Source organism: Bubalus kerabau, chromosome 23 (genome assembly GCF_029407905.1).
Source record: "Bubalus kerabau isolate K-KA32 ecotype Philippines breed swamp buffalo chromosome 23, PCC_UOA_SB_1v2, whole genome shotgun sequence".
Taxonomy (NCBI): Eukaryota; Metazoa; Chordata; class Mammalia; order Artiodactyla; family Bovidae; genus Bubalus; species Bubalus kerabau.
The window spans coordinates 5459515-5479962 of record NC_073646.1 but is presented as its reverse complement, the minus strand read 5'-3'; positions in this window follow the sequence as shown (position 1 = coordinate 5479962).

Below are 20448 nucleotides of genomic sequence, written 5' to 3'. Positions count from 1 at the left end.
AAAAGCAGAGACATTTGCCAACAAAGGTCCATCTAGTCAAGTCTATGATTTTTCCAGTAGTCATGTATGGATGTGAGAGTTGGACTATAAAGAAAGCTGAGCGCCGAAGAACTGATGCTTTTGATCTGTGGTGTTGGAGAAGACTCTTGAGAGTCCCTTGGACAGCAAGGAGATCCAACCAGTCCATTCTAAAGGAAATCAGTCCTGAATATTCATTGGAAGGACTGATGTTGAAGATGAAACTCCAACACTTTGGCCACCTGATGCAAAAAACTGACTCATTTGAAAAGACTCTGATGCTGGGAAAGATTGAAGGCAGGAGAAGAAGGGGATAACAGAGGATGAGATGGTCGGATGGCATCAATGACTCAATGGACATGAGTTTGAGTAAACTCTGGGAGTTGGTGATGGACAGGGAGGTCTGGCATGCTGTAGTCCATGGGGTTGCAAAGAGTCGGACACAACTGAGCGACTGAACTGAACTGATGTTTATGTATAACTGATTCACTTTGCTGTACACTCGAAACTAACACAATATTGTAAACCAACTACATGCCAGTAAAACTTTTTTAAAAAAAAGGTTCTTTGAAGAGATATAGAGTGTGATTCCTAGATATAGAGTGTGACCCTTTCAGCTGTCTCAGTAGAAGCCAAAATTAAAGATTATCTCAGAAATATCTATGAACAAGCCTCTTGTCTAAAGCAGTGAATCCTGGTGCAAACAGGAGAGATCTACAAAGTTCTTAAGAAACTTGTATCAGCAGAAACACTGTCATCTTGGACTGAGAGGAGAGTACAAAATGGAAGAAGACTATCAGTTCCCAAAATTCTATAGTAAAGAAACACACTGATAATTCAATTGCAAAATACTTGCTACCTGTCAGGGAAGAGGAAGGAGGGCCCCCAGGGCAGAGCCTTGAGCCTGGAAGGCAGAGATATGAATCTGAAGGTTGGAGTTGCAAATAGGAGGATTATTCCTGGAGCTCAAAACCTTATGGAGCTCACTTAGCTAGTTTTATAAGTTGCCGAGGACTAGTGATTCCTTTTGACTTTCCATTTTTCCCCTTTTTGAACCAGAACGCCTATAGGTATTACCCTAAGCCTGCCCCACAATTGTGGTTTTAGGGATAGGTAACTTCTTTTTTTATATTAATATTTATTTATTATGGCTATGCCAGGTCTTAGTTGTGGCATGCAAACTCTTAGTTGCAGCATGTGAGATCTACTTCCCTGACCAGGGATCAAACCTGCGCCCCCTGCATTGAGAGCACACAGTCCCAGCCCCTGGACCACAAGGAAGTCCTACAATAGGTAACTTCTTCCTGCACTTCTTTCTGCACTTTCTTCACAGATTCACAGATGGAAAGGAACTGTCCTCCAGGGTGGATCATATTCATAGTTTCCCCATACTGAATTTGGATAATTTAGATGAGCTGATGAGATTTTGGACTCTGGGTTTATAAGCTATCCAATATAGTAGCCACTAGCCACATAGGCGATTGACCATTTAAAATTGATTACTATTGTCTAGCATGACTGAGTAACTGGAGGTTTAATTTTATTTAATTTAAATCAATTGTATACGTCTAAGTAGCTGCACATGGCTATTGATTACCATATTGGTCAACACAGTTCCATAATTTACTTCTCTCCTGTCTCCCCCCAGTAGAATATAAACTGTATGAGAATAGCTATTTTTGTCTTTTTTGCTTACTATGATTTCCCAAGCACATAGAAGTAGCTCATAGTGAGGCCTCAATGAATATTCTGAGTGAATGAATGTTTATTCCACTGTCCTGAACATGTGTCATTCTCAGTGGCCACAGAGCATCTGCAGCCTCCTCCTTGTATTTAAAAAATCCCTTCCCAGAAGGAGCGGGTGGGATGAATTGAGAGAATAGCATGAATATATACAACAAAAGTGAAAGTCGCTCAGTCATGTTGACTCTCTGCGACCCCATGGACTACACAGTTCATGGCATTCTCTAGGCCAGAACACAAGACTGGGTAGCCTATTCCTTTTCCAGCGGATCTTCCTGGCCCAAGAATCGAACCAGGGTCTCCTGCCTTGCAGGCGGATTCTTTACCAACTGAGCTATCAGGGAAGCCCAATCATGTGTAAATTAGATAGTTACTGGGAAGCTGCTGTGGGCTTCCCAGGTGGCACTAATGGTAAAGAACCCATCTGCCCATGCAGGAGACATAAGAGATGCAGGTTGCATCCCTGGGTCGGGAAGATTCCCCTGGAGAGGGGCATGACAATCCACTCCAATATTCTTGCCTGGAGAACCCCATGGACATAGGAGCGTGGTCGGACATGTGACCTGGTAGGTCGCAAAGAGTTGGGCATGACTGAAGCAACCTAGCAAGCAAGCACAGGAAGCTGCTGTATAGCTCAGGGAGCTCAGCTTGGTGCTCTGTGATGACACGGAGGGGTAGGGTTGGGGTGGGGGTGAAGGTGTGAGGGAGGTACAAGAGGGAAAGGGCATATGTACATGTATAGCTGATTCACATTGTTACATGGCAGAAACTAACACAATTAAAGCAATTTAAAAAATAAAAATAAATTTGATTTAAAAAAATACCCTCTTATTGTGACTAGTTTAATGGTACGATTTTAGGTAATGACTCTGCTACAGGGCCTCTAACTATGTGGGCTCCTTGTCAACATCTCAGGAATTCCTGTTCTCCAAAATCACCCTGCATCCCTTTCCATCTCTTGCATGTAAGGGCTTTAATGAGAACCCCTACCCAGCTCACCTTGGGAGAAGGTTCTCAGCTCCACTTCCAAGCCACACCACAAACCAAATCACACACACCAACAGCCCAGGCCACATCACACTTGGCGAGCTAATCACTCTGATGGGTTCAGAATTTCCCCAGTAACCTTGAAACACATTCCGCATGGTCGTTTTACAAGGCCGATTAATCTAATTGATTTCCAGAATTAGGATCTTCGAGAACCCAGTTATTTTAAAATCAATCTTCATCAGGAGTTGATAATACCTCATCCATGCTGAGATGGCCACTGGGGCTCAGGAGGGATTTCAGCCAAGCCTCTATTTGAAGTTGTCATGGAGCCTGCTCAGACTTTAAATGTTCTGTTCATCTCCAGTGTGCGCACACACACACACACACACACAAGCGTGCACACTCCACCAACAGAAAAAATGTGTTTTCAAGCAAGGAGCCTCCCTCGGTCTACCTGCAGCAGCCCATCGTCTCCTCCACAGCAAGATTATCCACACCGAAGGGTAACTCTCACCATTCCCATCAAGAGTATTTATTAAGGCACATTTCCTCTTGGAATTGGCTCAGCAGCTATCATAAACCCTATTAAAACATAACGCTTGTTTCTCAAAACATCAGTGTTCAATCTCTGTGATTCGGCTTAACATTTCAAACCTGAGGCTTGCGAGAGGGGCTCAGTGAACTGTCTTCATGCACCAGTGCAAATCCACCAGCCCCTGGCCCCAGATAAAGAAGGTTCACCTCGCTTCTAAACGCGTCTGCCTTCCTCTTTTGCCTCCTCCTCCTACTTGAGATGAAAAATGTGGCTTCGCCTGCTCTGTTCACCTTTGCTGAACTTTTAGGAGCAAAACAAGAAAATTTCTGAAGCGTGTGCACGTATGTGTGCTCAGTCACTTCAGTCACGTCCAGCTCTTCACAACCCCACGGACTGTAACCTGCCAGGCTCCTCTGTCCATGGACTTCTCCAGGCAAGAATACTGGAGTGGGTTGCATTTCCTTCTCCAGAGGATCTTTCCTGACCCAGGGATTGAACCCATGCCTCTTGTGTTTCCTGTATTATCAGGTGGATTCTTTACCACTAGCGCCACCTGGGAAGCCCAGAAGCTACTACACTTGAATCTTTTTCCAGTGTGTTCCCTTATAAACTCATTGCAACACAAACTTTAAAAATAAAAGCGGGGGGTGGATATAATTAATTCATATGCTTTAGCTCCTCAGCCATCACTATGAAAACCTGGGAAGCATTTAAAAATACTGCTTCCATGTCTCCCGGATCATCCATATCGAGGTCACCAGGTGAAAAAGGAAAGGGAAGAACCCACTCAGGGGCTGGGAATGCACTGCACAGACTTCACAACCCTGCCCACAGCTATCTCTGCCTGCTCCACCATCCATCACCCCAATTCACCCTGACCCAGGGAGGCCTGGATGAATTAGAATCCCTGGGCAGAGACATTGACAAAGCATCGACCTCAGGCCTGTATCTGAGCCAGCAAACTCAGAGCATGGTAGTGGAAAATGCAGATGACTGTTAGAATCTTAAAGGGAGAATTTTTATGTTGGCCACAATTCACCTGTTCATTCCTTTAACACACTCAGTGCCTACGCTGAGCAGTGCCCTTCAGATACTCGCCCAAAAGCCCTGCTCCTCAAGCCTCAGGATGCATCTGACTTGCCTGGGGATCTTGTTGAAATGCAGCTTCTGATCAGTAAGCCTGGGACAGGGTTTGCAGTTCTGCATTTCTAACAAGCTCCCAGGTGAGCTGCTGAGTAGGAAGGCCTCAAGGAACTTACAATTGAGAACAGTGGTTCTTAACAAAGGGTAATTTTGTCCCCCAAGAATGTTTGGAATATTCAGAGACATCTCTGGTTGTCAGTACTGGACTAAGAGAGTGCTATATGCATACTAAGTTGCTTCAGTCATGTCTGACTCTTTGCAACCCTATAGACTGCAGCCCCCCAGGCTCCTCTGTCCCTGGGATTTTCCAGGCAAGAACACTGGAGTGGATTGCCATGCCCTTCTCCATGGATCTTCCCAATCAAGGGATCAAACCCACATCTCTTATGTCTCCTGCATTAGCAGGTGGCTTCTTTACCACTAGCACCACCTGGAAAGCCCAAGAGAGTGTTCAGTTCAGTTCAGTTGCTCAGTTGTGTCAGACTCTGTGACCCAACAGACTGCAGTACACCAGGCTTCCTTGTCCTTCACCAACTCCCAGAGTTTGCTCAGACTCCTGTCCATTGAGTCCGTGATGTCCTCCAACCATGTCATCCTCTGTCATCCCCTTCTCCTCCTGCCCTCAATCTTTCCCAGCATCTAGGTCTTTTCCAATGAGTCGGTTCTCCTCATCAGGTGGCCAAAGTATCGGAGCTTCAGCCTCAGCATAAGTCCTTCCAATGAACACCCAGGACCGATCTCCTTTAGAATAGACTGGTTGGATCCCCTTGCAGTCCAAGGAACTCTCAAGAGTCTTCTCCAACACCATAGTTCAAAGACATCAATTCTTCAATACTTAGCTTTTTTTATGGTCCAACTCTCACATCCATACATGATGACTGGAAATACCATAGTTCTGACTATTCAGACCTTTGTTGGCAAAGTAATGTCTCTGCTTTTTAATATGCTATCTAGGTTTTTCATAGCTTTTTCTTCCAAGGAGCAAGTGTCTTTTAATTTTACAGCTGCAGTCACCATATGCAGTGATTTTGTAGCCCAAGAAAATGAAGTCTCTCACTGTTTCCATTGTTTCCCTATATATTTGCCATGAAGTGATGGGACCAGATGCCCTGATCTTAATTTTTTGAATGCTGAGTTTTAAGTCAGCTTTTTAACTCTCCTTTTTCACTTTCATCAAGAGGCTCTATAGTTTCTCTTCACTTTCTGCCATAAGGGTGGTGTCATCTGCATATCTGAGGTTATTGATATTTCTCCTGGCAATCTTGATTCCAGCTTGTGCTTCATCTAGCCCATCATTTGGCATGATGTACTCTGCATACAAGTTAAATAAGCCAGGTGACAATATACAACCTTGTTTATTCTTTCCCAGTTTGGAAGCAGTCCATTGTTCCATGTCTGGTTCTAACTGCTGCTTCTTGACTTACATACAGATTTCACAGGAGACAGGTAAGGTGGTCTGGTATTCCCATCTCTTTAAGAATTTTCCACATTGTGTTGTGATCCATACAGTCAAAGGCTTCGGCATAGTCAATGAAGTAGAAGTAGATGTTTTTCTGGAATTCTCTTGTTTTTTTTTCTATAATCCAACGGAAGTTGGCAATTTGATCTCTGGTTTACCTGCCTTTTCTAAATCCAGATTGAACATCTGAAAGTTCTCAAGTCACCCACAGTTGAAGCCTCGCTTGGGGAATTTTGAGCATTACTTCACTAGCGTGTGAGATGCATGCAATTAATTGTGTGATAGTTTGAATATTCTTTGGCATTGCCCTTCTTTGGGATTGAAATGAAAACTGACCTTTTCCAGTCCTGTGGCCACTGCTGAGTTTTCCAAATTTGTTGGTGTATTGAGTGCAGCACTTTCACAGCATCATCTTTCAGGATTTGAAGCAGCTCAGTTGGAATACCATCACCTCCACTAGCTTTGCTCATAGTGAGGCTTCTTAAGACCCACTTGACTTCGCACTCCAGGATGTCTAGCTCTAAGTGAATAATCACACCATTGTAGTTCTCTGGGTCATGAAGATCTTTTTGTATAGTTCTTTTGTGTATTCTTGCCACCTCTTCTTAATATCTTCTGCTTCTGTTAGATCCATACCATTTCTGTCCTTTATTGTGCCCATCTTTGCATGAAATGTTCCCTTGGTATCTCTAATTTTCTTGAAGAGATCTCTAGTCTTTCCCATTCTGTTGATTTCCTCAATTTCTTTGCACTGATCACTGAGTAAGGCTTTCTTATCTCTCCTTGTGATTCCTTGGAACTCTGCATTCAGATGTATATCTTTCCTTTTCTCTTTACCTTTTGCTTCTCTTCTTTTGTCAGCTATTTATAAGGCCTCCTCAGACCTTGTCTTTGCCTTTTTGCATTTCTTTTTTTGTGGGGATGTTTTTGATCACTGTCTCCTGTACAATGTCATGAACCTCTGTCCATAGTTCTTCAGACACTCTGTCTATCAGATCTAATCCCTTGAATCTATTGGTCACTTCCACTATATAATCATAAGGGATTTGATTTAGGTCATACCTGAATGGTCTAGTGGTTTTCCTACTTTCTTCGATGTAAGCCTGAATTTTGCAATAAAGAGTTCATGATCTGAGCCACAGTCAGTTCCTGGTCTTGTTTCTGCTGACTGTATAGAGCTTTTCCATCTTCGGCTGCAAAGAATATAATTAATCTGATTTTGGTATTGACCATCTGGTGATGTCCATGTGTAGAGTCGTCTCCTGATTGTTGGAAGAGGGTGCTTGCTATGACCAGTACGTTCTCTTGGCAAAACTCTGTTAGCCTTTGCCCTGCTTCATTTTGTACTCCAAGGCCAAACTTACCTGTTACTCCAGGTATCTCTTGACTCCCTATTTTTGCATTCCAGTCCCCTATGATGAAAAGGACATCTTTTTTTTTGGTGTTAGTTCTAGAAGGCCCTCATAGAACTGTTCAACCTCAGCTCTTTCAGCATTACTGGTTGGGCCATAAACTTGGATTACTGTGATATTGAATGGTTTACCTTGGAAATGAACAGAGATCATTCTGTCATTTTTAAGATTGCACCCAAGTATTGCATTTTGGACTCTTTTGTTGACTGTGATGGCTACTCCATTTCTTCTAAGGGACTCTTGCCCACAGTAGTAGATATAATGGTCATCTGAATTAAATTTGCCCATTCTGGTCTATTTTAGTTCACTGATTCCTAAAGTATCAATGTTCACTCTTGCCATCTCCTATTTGACCACTTCCAATTTACCTTGATTCATGGACCTAACATTCCAGGTTCCTATGCAGTATTATTCTTTACAGCATCTGACTTTACTTCCATCATCAGACACATCCACAACTGCACGCTGTTTTCACTTTGGCCTCTTCATTCTTTCTGGAGCTGTTTCTCCACTCTTCTCCAGTAGCATATTGGGCACCTACTGACCTGGGGAATTCATCTTTCACTGTCCTTCTACTCCACCATCTATACTCTTACTCAAGTGAGTTCTACCTGTATGTATTAAAAGCAGGTAGAGGCCAAGGATGCTTCTCAACATCCCACAAGGCACAGGACAGCCCCCACCACAAAGAATTGTTAGTCTCACATGTTAACAGCTCCAAGGTTGAGAAACCCTACTCCAGAAGAGCTGGCTGTGTCCCTGTGACCTAGCTTCACCACTGGAAATGAGGCCTCATAGAAGCTACATATTTGATGAGCTCCTATATTGAACCAGGCAAGCATTTAGTACCTTAAATACATTGATTCATTTAATCCTCACAACAACCCCTTAAGGTACATGGTGTGATTGGTCCTACTGCACAGATGAGAAAATTGAGATGTTAAGAATATGGTCAAGGTCATCAGTTTGGATGTAGCAAAGCCAAGACAGTCCTTAAACAAAGTCCTTCATCACTGTCCCATGCCAAAAGGAACACAAGAAGTGAACTGAACAGTGAGTTAAAGAAATAAACTAATCCTATCTCCCCCATTCCAATTCTATTCCTTCACTTTAAAGACCTATCACGACATGGACAGATGGTAACCAAGGTTAGCATCAGAACCCCAGTCTTTCCTTTCTCTGCCTCTTTGCTGGAGCCACAGTGTACCCGCAGGCAGGCAAAATATTATCATCTCCATTTTAGAGATGGGGCAAGCAAGACTTGAAAGGTTAGACACTTTGCCTAAGTTACACAGCCTAAGAGAGTCTTCAGTCCATTTGACTTGCCCTGAGGAAGAAAATTCTACAGAAGTTCAAGGGAGGGAAATGAGGCCTGTGGCCCAAGCAAGAGACCCAAGGAGGGAGTCAGGGAGACACTGGTCACTCTGCTTCATGCAACTAGACTGAATCAATTTTCAAGGTAATAGTTGGAAAATTAGAAAATTAAGGATTTTTCCAGTAGTCATGAATGGATGTGACAGTTGAACATAAAGTAGGCTTAGTGCCAAAAAAAATGGATGTTTTTGAACTGTGGTGCTGGAGAAGACTCTTGAGAGTCCCTTGAACCGCAAGGACACCAAACCAGCAAACTAGTCAATCCTAAAAGAATCAATCCTGAATATTCATTGGAAGGACAGATGCTGAAACTGAAGCTCCAATACTTTGGCCACCTGATGAGAAAAGCCAGCTCACTGGAAAAGACCCAGATGCTGGGGAAGATTGAGGGCAGGAAGAGAAGGGGATGACAGAGGATGAGATGGTTGGATGGCATCATTGACTTAATGGACATGAGTTTGAGCAAACTCCGGGAGATAGTGAAGGACATGGAAGTATGACGTGCTGCAGTCCATGGGGTCACAAAGAGTCAGACACAACTAAGCAAATGAACAACAGCAACAGATCAGGCAGGGTGAAACGAAAAAACAAAGAACTGTGGGGGGGAATACTCAGGACCACACATTTGCATTGCCTTATAATTCTGTCCCCTTTAGGCAATAAGTGCCACACACACAGCAACGTGGTCTGTTCTATTCTCAGATACAGCACAGAGCCTCACCCAGGATAAGTGTGCAATTCATGGACTGAAGGAATTACTTGGGTCTTTTTCCTGAAAATACAGGTTTCACACCACAGACCTATTGAGTCAGACTCTCTAGGTGGAGCCCAGGAGTGTACATTTCCTACACTCCCCCACAGAAAATGGACAGACACTGCAGCTTCAAAACTCTGGCAAAGAGGAAAGTCTCTTTGGTCCCCATCAAGGAAGCTCATGGGAATGTCTGTAGCTGGAGAACCTTAGGACCCAGAAGGACAGCGCTGGGCACACACACTGTACTTAGACACTTTGAAATCATGTATTAGTTAATCAGAAATAGGTCCTCCAGGATGACTAAATCCACGCTGTAAATAGGTGTTTGGAAAGCTCGGCACCCATTAGTGGTGGGTAATGACTATGAGGGCACTATTAGGTGCTCTGAGGGGCTGTTTAAACATCCTGACAGGCAATTTGGAGTCATAAAATCTCTCATAAAGGTAGAAGTCGCTGTGCATGCTCTTAGGGGAGCATCTATTTTTTACAGTTAAACTGATACCTAATATTTTCTTTGGATAAACCCACTTTGTTACCTGGGAAATCAAAGACAAAACCCAAAGGCTCATGACAACAGGGTGTCATGTACGGGCCCTCTAAGAGCGCCCTCAAACACGAAGTGTGAGGATTCCAGGAGGGATGGGCAGCAACTTTCAGGAATCAAGTCTCCTGCGGCCTCTCTCACGTGTCTGCTGCTCAAACTTAGAGCCAAGACCACCCTAACCCCTGCCCTGACTGCCAGTGGGAAGAAGGGGAGAAGGGAGGGTGATGAGACAACACTGGGGGCTGCAACAAACAAGCTCTTCCACATATAATGACTCAAACACAATAGAAAAGCACTTCTTGCTCACATAAAGTCCAAAACAACCACTCTAGGCCAGAGAGAAGCTCTGCTCCAACAGCAATGCAGGAATCTGGGCTCTTTCCACCTTGTTTCCATCTTTTCATCGCCATTTCCAAATGTGGCTCCTAGGATTCCCATTCTCATCTACATCCAGCCAGCGAAAGAGGAAAGAGCAAGGAGGATGCTGTGTGGGAGGGGGTTATGGACTCCATTTCCCAGCCCCCCTTGCAGTTAGGTGAGGTCATGTGACTAAGTCCTAGCCAATGAAATATGAACAGAAATGTTAGGGTCCAGTTTGAACCCATGAAGGGGAAATGGATTTGAAATAATGACCTGTTTTCTTTCACATTCACACACCTATCCAACCCAACCAGATTATTATGAAAGTGAAAGTGTTAGTTGCTCAGTGGTGTCCAACTCTTTGTGACCCCATGTACTGTAGCCCACCAGGCAGCTCTGTCCATGGAATCCTCCAGGCAAGATTACTGGAGTGGGTTGCCATTCCCTTCTCCAGGGGATCTTCCTGACCCAGGGATCGAAGCTGGGTGTCCTGCCTTACAGGCAGATTCTTTACCGTCTGAGCCACCAGGGTAGCTCAGATTATCATGCAGGACTGAAAAATAAAGATGATAACAATCAGGATGACATAATAGTATCAAGTGGACATTTGCCAGCTCCTCACCCAGGGTCCATTCACCCTGATTTGGGGATCAATCCTCCCCATTTCTATGACAATGTTGTCCTCATGGGGTTGTCTCCCCTTGAGCCCAGCATGGAGTCATGTGACCCAGGCTGCCTTGCCTAGGCCATGGCAGAGAATGGCTCAAAAGTGGGCATGTGATCTGAAGTAGGACGGTCAGAAGCAGTGAGCACCAACGTGGGGCCTCTGTCCTGCTGTTAAGGAGGTAGCACTGGTCAATCTGATACCAGAGATCTGGAATGCCCAAGACCCACCGCAGTGAACTTAGTGCTCAGACGAGGAAAGACCCACTGAATGCAGCCAAGCCTCAAGTGTCAGTCTGCCACCAGACTTTCAGTTACTGGGCCACCTAATTCCCTATGGTATAATCAAAGCTATGGTTTTTCCAGTAGTCATGCACGGATGTGAGTGTTCAACCATAAAGAAGGCTGAGCACCGAAGAACTGATGCTTTTCGAATTGTGGTGCTGGAGAAATCTCTTGAGAGTTCCTTGGACAGCAAGGAGATCAAACCAGACAATCCTAAAGGAAATGAACTCTGAATATTCATTGAAAGGACTGATGCTGAAGCTGAAGCTCCAATACTTTAGCCAGTTGATGCAAAGAGCCCACTCATTGGAAAAGACCCTGATGCTAGGAAAGATGAAAAGCAAAAGGAGAAGGGGGCAACAGAGGATGAGATAGTTAGAAAGCATCACTAACTCAATGGGCATGAATTTGAGCAAACTCTGGGAGATAGCGAATGGCAGGGGAGCCTGGTGTGCTGCAGTCTATGGGGTCACAAAGAATTGGAAACAAGTAAGTGACTCAACAACAACAACAACAATTCCCTTTAAAAACTGATGAGAATTGAGTTTTTGCCGCAGTTACTGAAAGAGCCCCCACTAACATTGCTAGTAATTCACTAACTCCTTTAATCCACCCCAAAATCCCATGAAGGAATGTTGCTATGGCTACCCCACTGCCATGATGAAGAAACTGAGGCATGAAGAGGCTAGCAAGCGTGTCCAAGGTCACACAGCCTATCCAATCTGGATTCCCATCCATACATTCTTATTTTAAAGCCCTCAGTGTTGATGCATCATGACACGCATGTTGCCACAAATCCTTTATGGATGTTACTGCATACCAGGCACTTGGCCATGGGCTTTCTAAACTGTAGGTCTGGCGAGTTCCCCAGCAGTCTAGTGGTTAGGACTCCACACTCTCACTGCCAAGGGCCCGGATTCAGTCCTTGGTTGGGGAGCTAAGATCCTACATTCTGCCAATAAGAATAACAATAATAATAAAGCAAAATGTAAGTTTATACTGGGGGAGGCAGAGCGGGTACAGCAGGGGTGAGCTGCTTAGACTCTGCAGTTGAACAGACCTGGGTGTGGATGATAGCTCAGCTCCCTTGGCTGTACAGCCTTAGGAAAATTACCCGGCCTCTCTGAGCCTCATAAAAGGGAGAGGAAACAGTTCCTGTTGCACAGTGCTGCTGCCAGGACACAGAAGACCCTGGAAACCAAGGGAAACTCGAGCTTTCTTCTAAAGGCTTGATTATAAAATTAGCATGCAAATATCAGGACAGAGAGTAGCAGAGACACCCTGGAGACAGAGCAGCTCCCAAAGCATGTGGCTTAGCTGGATCCAGGCTGGGGGTCTCAGCCTCCCTGAAGGCTGAGGGGCCTGGGCAGCCAAGGAGACTGAGAAAAGGGTAACAGAGGGACTGGCAGATCCACTCTCGCACTGCCCAAGGATCAGTGTCCTCCACTGTGACAGCTCATCCCCCGCCAGGACTAGGGCCACCCGCACCGCGGATCAGACTGTCGCAGCCACAGGGTCCCCAAGCATCAGCCTTGACACCTATTACCTTCTGTCGGTGGTCTCGCTTCTCAAGCAGCCTTCACATGGCACTTAGTTTACAGGAGGCATGCATTCCAGGGAAGAGGCGAGCCTTGGACGTTTTATGTCTTGGTTTAATGAACTGAAGCTTGCCAGGCTCCTCTGTCCATGGGAATCTCCAAGCAAGAATACTGGAGTAGGTTGCCATTTCCTTCTCCAGGGGATCTTCCCGACCCAGGTATCAAACTCAGGTCTCCTGCATTGCAGGCAGATTCCTTACCGACTGAGCTACGAGGGAAGATAATTAAAAAGTTAGCACTTGGTATATGGATCAACTGGGCTTCCCTGATGGCTCAGACAGTAAAGAATCTGCCTGCAGTGTGGGAGACCTGGATTCAATCCCTGGGTCGGGAAGATCCCCTGGAGGAGGGCATGGCAACCCACTCCAGTATCCTTGCCTAGAGAATCCCCATGGGCAGAGGAGCCTGGCTGGCTACTGTCCATGGGGACACAAAGAGTCGGACATGACTGAGGGATTAAGCACAGCACACATGGAGAAACCAGGGAGCTTCAGAGTGAATCACTGTGTTAAAAGCGTGGTCTCTAAAGCCGGCCAGTCTAGGTGTGAACCTGAGCTCCACCCTTCCTGTGTGACCTTGTGTAAGCCACTCACCCTCTCTGTGCCTACTTCTTCCACTGGAACATCAGAGTAATAGTACCCTATTCCTAGGGCTGTCGTGGGAAACAAAGGAGAGAGCTCCTGTAAAACTCTTAGAACTGCTTCATAAGTGGTGGGGCTGATTATTAATCCCCATGTCTGTTCAACTGAGGGCCAGTCACCAGACCAAGTCCCCGACCCTGCGGGGAGGAAGGCCAGGCCCTGGGCCCCCTGACAAGCCCTTCTTCCCTGGGAACATTCCTCTCCCTGTCCATTCGTCCAGTGGACATGTTTATTGAGCACCTATTTGTTAGGCACCAGCAAAGCAATACTGAGAAAGAACACATTCCTTGCCCTGAAAAATGTTAAGCTTTGTTGGGGAAAGACAGACATTAATAACATAATCACACAAATTTAAAGTTACAGCAAAGATACTGTGTCTGAAAGAAACACACACCATGGGGTGGGAGGATGAGGGAGAGAGAAGAGGGGACTCGTCAGGAAGGTCTCCCTGAGGAAGCAATAAACGCGCTGAAAGCAGGAGGAGGAATAGGAATTAATGAAGTGGAAAAGAGAAGAGGACCGTGGGCTTCCCAGGTGGTGTTATTGGTAAAGAATCCACCTGCCAAGGCAGGAGATGTAAGAGACATGGGTCTAATCCCTGGGTCCAGAACATCCCCTGGAGGAGGGCATGGCAACCCACTCCAGTGCTCTTGTCTGGTAAATCGCAGTGGAGCCTGGCAGGCTACAGTCCAAGGGGGTCACAAAAAGTCGGACATGACCGAGCATGCCCGCACGCACTCAGCGATGATCCTGCCAGGCAGCTGGAACCGTGTGTGCCAAGGTCCTGGGGAATGGGGAAGGACAGACAGCAAGCCTGAGGGATCAAAAGAAGAGCAGCTGCAAGCAAGCACATTTCCACGGCAGAAGAAGAGGCTTTGCTGACTTTAAACTATCCCTCTCTCCCTTTACATCCCACTTCAGGGCTCCTGAATCCCCAGATGCACCCCAAGAAATCCTGGTGGGCCAGCTCTCCAACCAAATCGAAGATTCACACATTTCAAAGTGACTTACCGGGTTGATCCTCCCCAGAGAATTGTAATGGAAGAACTTATTGAGGGCAATGCTTGACCCAGAGGAATGATGACTGAATGGTGGGGAGGGGGGTCAGAAGTTTCTGAGTGTGCTTCTCCTCCAGTGACACCCGTGGACAGAGGTCTACACTCTGCTCAGGTGATCCTGGTCTGGATATGAAGCTCAGACACTCAGGAGCTAAAAAGCTCGGCTTTGTTTCAGCTCTTAATGACTGCCTAGCTCACATTTATTCTTAAAATAGGTTCTCCCAGAGTGTGTCTTTGCTGCATCCTGTGGGGCTGGCAGGAGGAATTTGGCACTTTCTCAACCACAAACCCTTTAAATTGCTAACAGCACGGTTTATGAGGTGTCAGTGGATTGTCTAGCTTTAGACATGCCACACACTTAAAGACCATTTGTCTTGTCCTGGGCCAGCTGGAGGTAAGGGGGCTGCTGAGGGCTCTTAACCCTCTCGCTGGCCGGCTGTTCAGTAGGACCAGATTGATGTAATAGCCCCTAAGAGACCCTCCGCTTTGTCTTCCAGGGGGCTCTGCAGTTTGTTCCCTCCCCACTTCCAAATCCTCTGCCCACGCTGGAGGCAGTGAGAAAGGAAAGTACTCTTTCTTGTGAGATAACCACACTCTAGGTATGTAAAGAGCTTTATGCACATTATGACACTGAGATAAGACCTATTACGGGACCCATTTACAGATGAGCAGAGCCTCAAGGAGACATAATGACTTGCCCAAGGTCACACAACAAAAAGGTGAACGAGTCAAAATTTGAACCCAGATTTTAACTTTCAAAAATGGAGACAAGGTCCTTAAAGATGAATGAAGCGGATAATTACCCCTAGGATTTGGCTGCCTCCAGCATGTATACAAATATTCTCTCAACAAACCCCACCCCCACTAAATCCTGGGCACTGAGAATACAGAGGCGAGAAGTCACAGCCCTCGTGTATCTTACCACCTGGCTTTTCCCTCCTCAGCCCTTCCACTGCCTGACAGCTCCAGTGGATCATCTTCTCCATCCACCCATCTCCGTAATTACTGGGCTCTTGCTATCAGCCAGGCTCTGGACCAATGCTGGGGTACAGAGAGGGAGAAGATAATGACCTTCCTCAGGTGACAGACAGCTTAGTAAATAATAGCATTGTAGTAACAGTATGAAAAAAGATGAGTACCCAGAGATGGAAGTCCCTGACTCAGTCTTGGAGTCAGAAATGGTTTCCAAACAGAGTCTAGCAGATGCTATTGCTTGTTCATCCAGCGGCAAGTTTCCCTTCCACACCAGCAGAGCCGATCGTTCTTTCTGCAGTCCACCTGTCCCCTTGTGACTTTGCAAAATTCTAATTTGCCTGGACGGATCATGGTGGTCTCATGTACCATCCTAAGTGATAGATTCAGAATTTGGCGTGTTAACCAGTGCAGTTCAATGAGATCCTGGGACAGGGTGTGGGTGGAGGCAGGGAGATGTCTGCTGAGAACTTTTAAGAAATGATTTTAGATCCTGAAACCAGATGTGCATGGCTGGGATGATCTTTTATTTTCTCAGCAAAAGTTTTTGAGTGTGCATGGATTGTTGGACTTGAGACAGTAATTGTACAGATCTGCAGACTTGAGGGGTTTCACTTGCGAATACAGGAGATATGGCAAATGGCAAGATGAAAAGAGCTTGGGGCCCTGGAGATTCCACTGGCCTCCAAGTCAGTTCAGTTCAGTTCAGTCACTCAGTCGTGTGCGACCCCATGAATTGCAGCACGCCAGGCCTCCCTGTCCATCACCAACTCCCGGAGTTCACTCAAACTCATGTCCATCGAGTCGGTGATGCCATCCAGCCATCTCATCCTCAGTCATCCCCTTCTCCTACTGCCCCCAATCCCTCCCAGCATCAGAGTCTTTTCCAATGAGTCAACTCTTCGCATGAGGTGGCCAAAGTACTGGAGTTTCAGCTTTAGCATCATTCCTTCCAAAGAACACCCAGGTCTGATCTCCTTCAGAATAGACTGGTTGGACTAATCTCGGTTGGGAATGCTTTTGGCTGCAAGGATCAGAAAATTTGACTACAAAAAATTAAATAGGGGCTTTCTCACAAAAGAAGAGTCTCAGAAATAGGGGCAGGTCAGGGTATCCTCTTGGCCTCTATTAAGCCACTTTGCTAAAGTGATGGATGACCCCAATCTCTCAGGGGTCTTCAACAGCAATGTGCATGGCTCACTCAAGGGACATAGAGGCTGCAGTTGGCTGTGGCTCTGCCCTTGGGTGACTTCATTCCAGACTGAAGGAGTGGACTTTACATGGGCAAGGTTCATCTTACTAATCAAAGTGAAAGTGAAGTCGCTCAGTCATGTCTGACTCTTTGCGACCCCATGGACTGTAGCCTATCAGGTTCCTCCATCCATCGGATTTTCCAGGCAAGAGTGCTGGAGTGGATTGCCATTTCCTTCCCCAGGAGGTCTCCCCAACCCAGGGATCGAACCCGGGTCTCCCACATTGCAGGCAGACGCTTTACTGTCTGAGCCACCAGGGAAGCCCTTACTAATCAAGGGAGTTCTAATAAGAAAAAATCCAACTATACAACTGCATTTGAGGCATCTTCTCAGACCATCAAAGATCACATCTGCTCACATCCTATTAGCCAAAGTTATACATCCAGTGGAGAACAAAAGAATGCTCCTCTTACAGGGAGGTTTTGTGAGCCAGGTACCAAGAAGAGGGTATATAATGTCCTTATAAGAGAGGGACAAATAGATGTGATCAAGACCACAATCTACCACATGGCCTTTTTTCCTCAAAGTTGCATGATGGCTTCTGGAGCTCTAGCCATCTTGTCCCAGTCCGGGCAGAAAGAAACAGGAAGGGAGAAAAAAGTGCCAAACTTTCCCCAGGAACTCCAAAGCAGCTTGAGTTTCAGCTCATGGCCAAAATTAGATCACATGAGCACTCATATGCGGAAGGTGACTAAGACAATGGTGATTGAGTTAGTCATTCAAAGGAGCTGGCCCTACTCCCCTGCCTCCGGATTACTTACTGATATTTATCTCTATATTGTTTAAGCCATTTCAAGTTGACATTTCTGCTACTTTCAGCTGAAAAAAATTCTAATGGGTAGGAAATCCAAAACTTTATCTCAACCTACAAGATCCTGGTCAGTCAGCCCGCTCCCTGCCTTTGCCATCGCCTCCCCTTCCCTTGCCACTGCAGCCACACTGACGTCCTCTCCCTCCTCGTGCACAGGCGGTTCCCTCCACCTGGAATGCTGCTCCCCACATCCTCTGAATGTCTTTATCCCATCCTGCCACCTCTGCTTCATCGCACAACACACATTCCGTAACTATATGGTTATTGGTTTATCCCTCAACTATCTGTTTCCAAAAGACTTCAAGTTCCATGGAAACAGGCCCCGTGTTGACCTGTCACAATCGCATTTATGCATTACAGCACCTGGCACAAAGCAGGGGCTTCATACAGAATTCACTGATGAGTGTATGGGATGAGATGAGACTCAAGAGAAGTCTTAAAGAATGAGAAATTTAACAAGTCATCAGGAAGCAAGTCTCCCAGCCTGCCTTATCAATAGGTAATAATTCTGGGGTACCGCATAGCCTTTTTTGTCAGTGAAGCATGGATGAGCACACCCCTTCCTCCTGTATGTACCCCACAATGATGAGAGAGAGAGAGAAGCTATAGATCTCTCCCTTTCGTACAAAGAGCAAAACCAGGTAAGGAAGATAAGTGCCCCCAGGCATGAAATGGCAACCCACTCTAGTGTTCTTGCCTGGAAAATTCCACGGACAGAGAAACCTGGCAGGAGGGTTAGAGAGCCCCCAGGCATGAACACCACTGTGCTAGCACCGTAACTCTGAATCTGCACACCAACTTGCCCATATTTCATACTAGCCATTTTTCCCACTTGTATTAGCTTTCTAGGCGCTTCCTAGGTGGCTAAAGTGGTAAAGAATCCATCCACCTGCCAATATAAGAGATGTAAGAAATCTGGGTTCAATCCCTGTATCAGGAAGATCCCCTGGAGAAGGAAATGGCAACCCACTCCGGTATTCTTGCCTGGAGAATCCCCATGGACAGAGGAGCCTGGTGGGCTATAGGCCATGGGGTCACAGAGTCAGACAGGACTGAGCACAGCCGCACACACACGCCATTTTCCAGGGCTTCCATAACAGAGTACCTCACCCTGGGTGGCCTGAATGACAACTTGTTTTCTCACACTTCTGGAGGCTACAGGTCTGACATCAAGGTGTCAGAATGTTGATATTTGAAGCCTCCCTCCTTGGCTTCCAGATGGCTGTCACCTCCTTGAGTCTTCACGTGGTCATCCCCCATGTGTGCCCATATCCTAAACTCCTCTTCTTTCAGAGGCACCAGTCCTGTTGGACTAGGGCCCACACATATGACCTCATTTTGGAAATGGCGACCCACTCCAATATTCTTGCCTGGAGAAGCCCATGGACACAAGGGCCGGGCGGGCTGCAGCCCATAGGGTCGCAAAGAGTCAGACATGGCTAAAATGACTTAGCACCTCTTTAAAGGCCCCAACTTCAAATGCAGTCACATCCTGAGACATGGGGAGAGGGAGGGGGTTAGGATCTGAATTTCAGGGCAACGAATGAGGAACACTATTCAGCTCACAACCACCACTTCTTGAATCTGTGGTTTTCAGTGCAATTTCAGAAACTCAATCTTATGTGTTCCTTACACTAGGCCACTGCCTTAAACAGAGCAGGAATTCTTCATCCCCCTTCACAAGTGAGGAAATCAAGAGATAAAAGGACTCCCCTATGACCATATTTCTGGAGAGTCATGAAGGTAAAACCAGAACTCACTTAGTCCAAATCTCATCCTGGAGTTTTGGTATGGACACACCCTCGTGGATTTATGAGCTTCCTCTGAAAATCTTTTTACTTTAATAATTCTAAACTTAAATTTCAAGGGTAATCTTTTCAAATTGAACACATACATTTCCCGTATCACCTGGCTGATTCCCTTAATTAGCTCATCCTACCGCATGCTTGAGCACTTGCGGTGGTGTTCGTAATCTCTCTGGTGCCACGCAGTACAACCTGAACTTGAGCTGATAGGGAAGAAGAGAAGCAGTCATAACGCTTCCATGATGAAGGTCAACAGTCAAGGTCAAACCCCATCATTTTGGAGACAGAAAGTGGTGGATGAACAGAATATTCACTTGGCAAACAGTAGTCCAGACAGTTCTAACACACGCAGAAAAAATACTCCAGCCATTAGTACCCATTGCACTTTATGAGAAGTGATTCAGTTTCAGCCAAGGAACATCATCCATCACATTAAATTAATGTTGCTAATTTGGATTTTATTGGTTTTATAGGTTTGTTTGTATTCAACTTACAAATTTGTTTTAGCTTTACAGCTGTATAAAAGCAATAAGCATAAGGCATTTATAGGTAGTTTTATGTTTTTTGGCCCGCTTAAATAATATTAATTTAAGATTAACATTAATATAAAATAATTTAAGTTAAGTCAACAATGGGGCTCCATGAGAAAATCTTTTCCCATTAAGACCACCATATATATAATGTTTGTGTGCTAAGTTGCTTCAGTCATGTCTGACTCTTTGCAACCCCATGGACTGTAGTCTGCCAGGTTCCTCTGTTGATGGGATTTCCCAGGCAAGAATACTGGAGTGCGTTGCCATTTCCTTCTCCAGGGGATCTTCCTGATTCAGGGATCAAACCTGCGTCTCTTAAGTCTCCTGCATTGTCAGGCAGGTTCTTTACCACTAGGGCCACCTGGAAAGCGAGCTTGAGGAATACTGCAGTATATAACATTGTTCTACAGTCCTTGAGCCCCTGGATAAGAATCACTACATGAAATAAAAGGACATGAGCAAAGGGAGGATAGTTCTCAATCTACTGGATTGGCCCA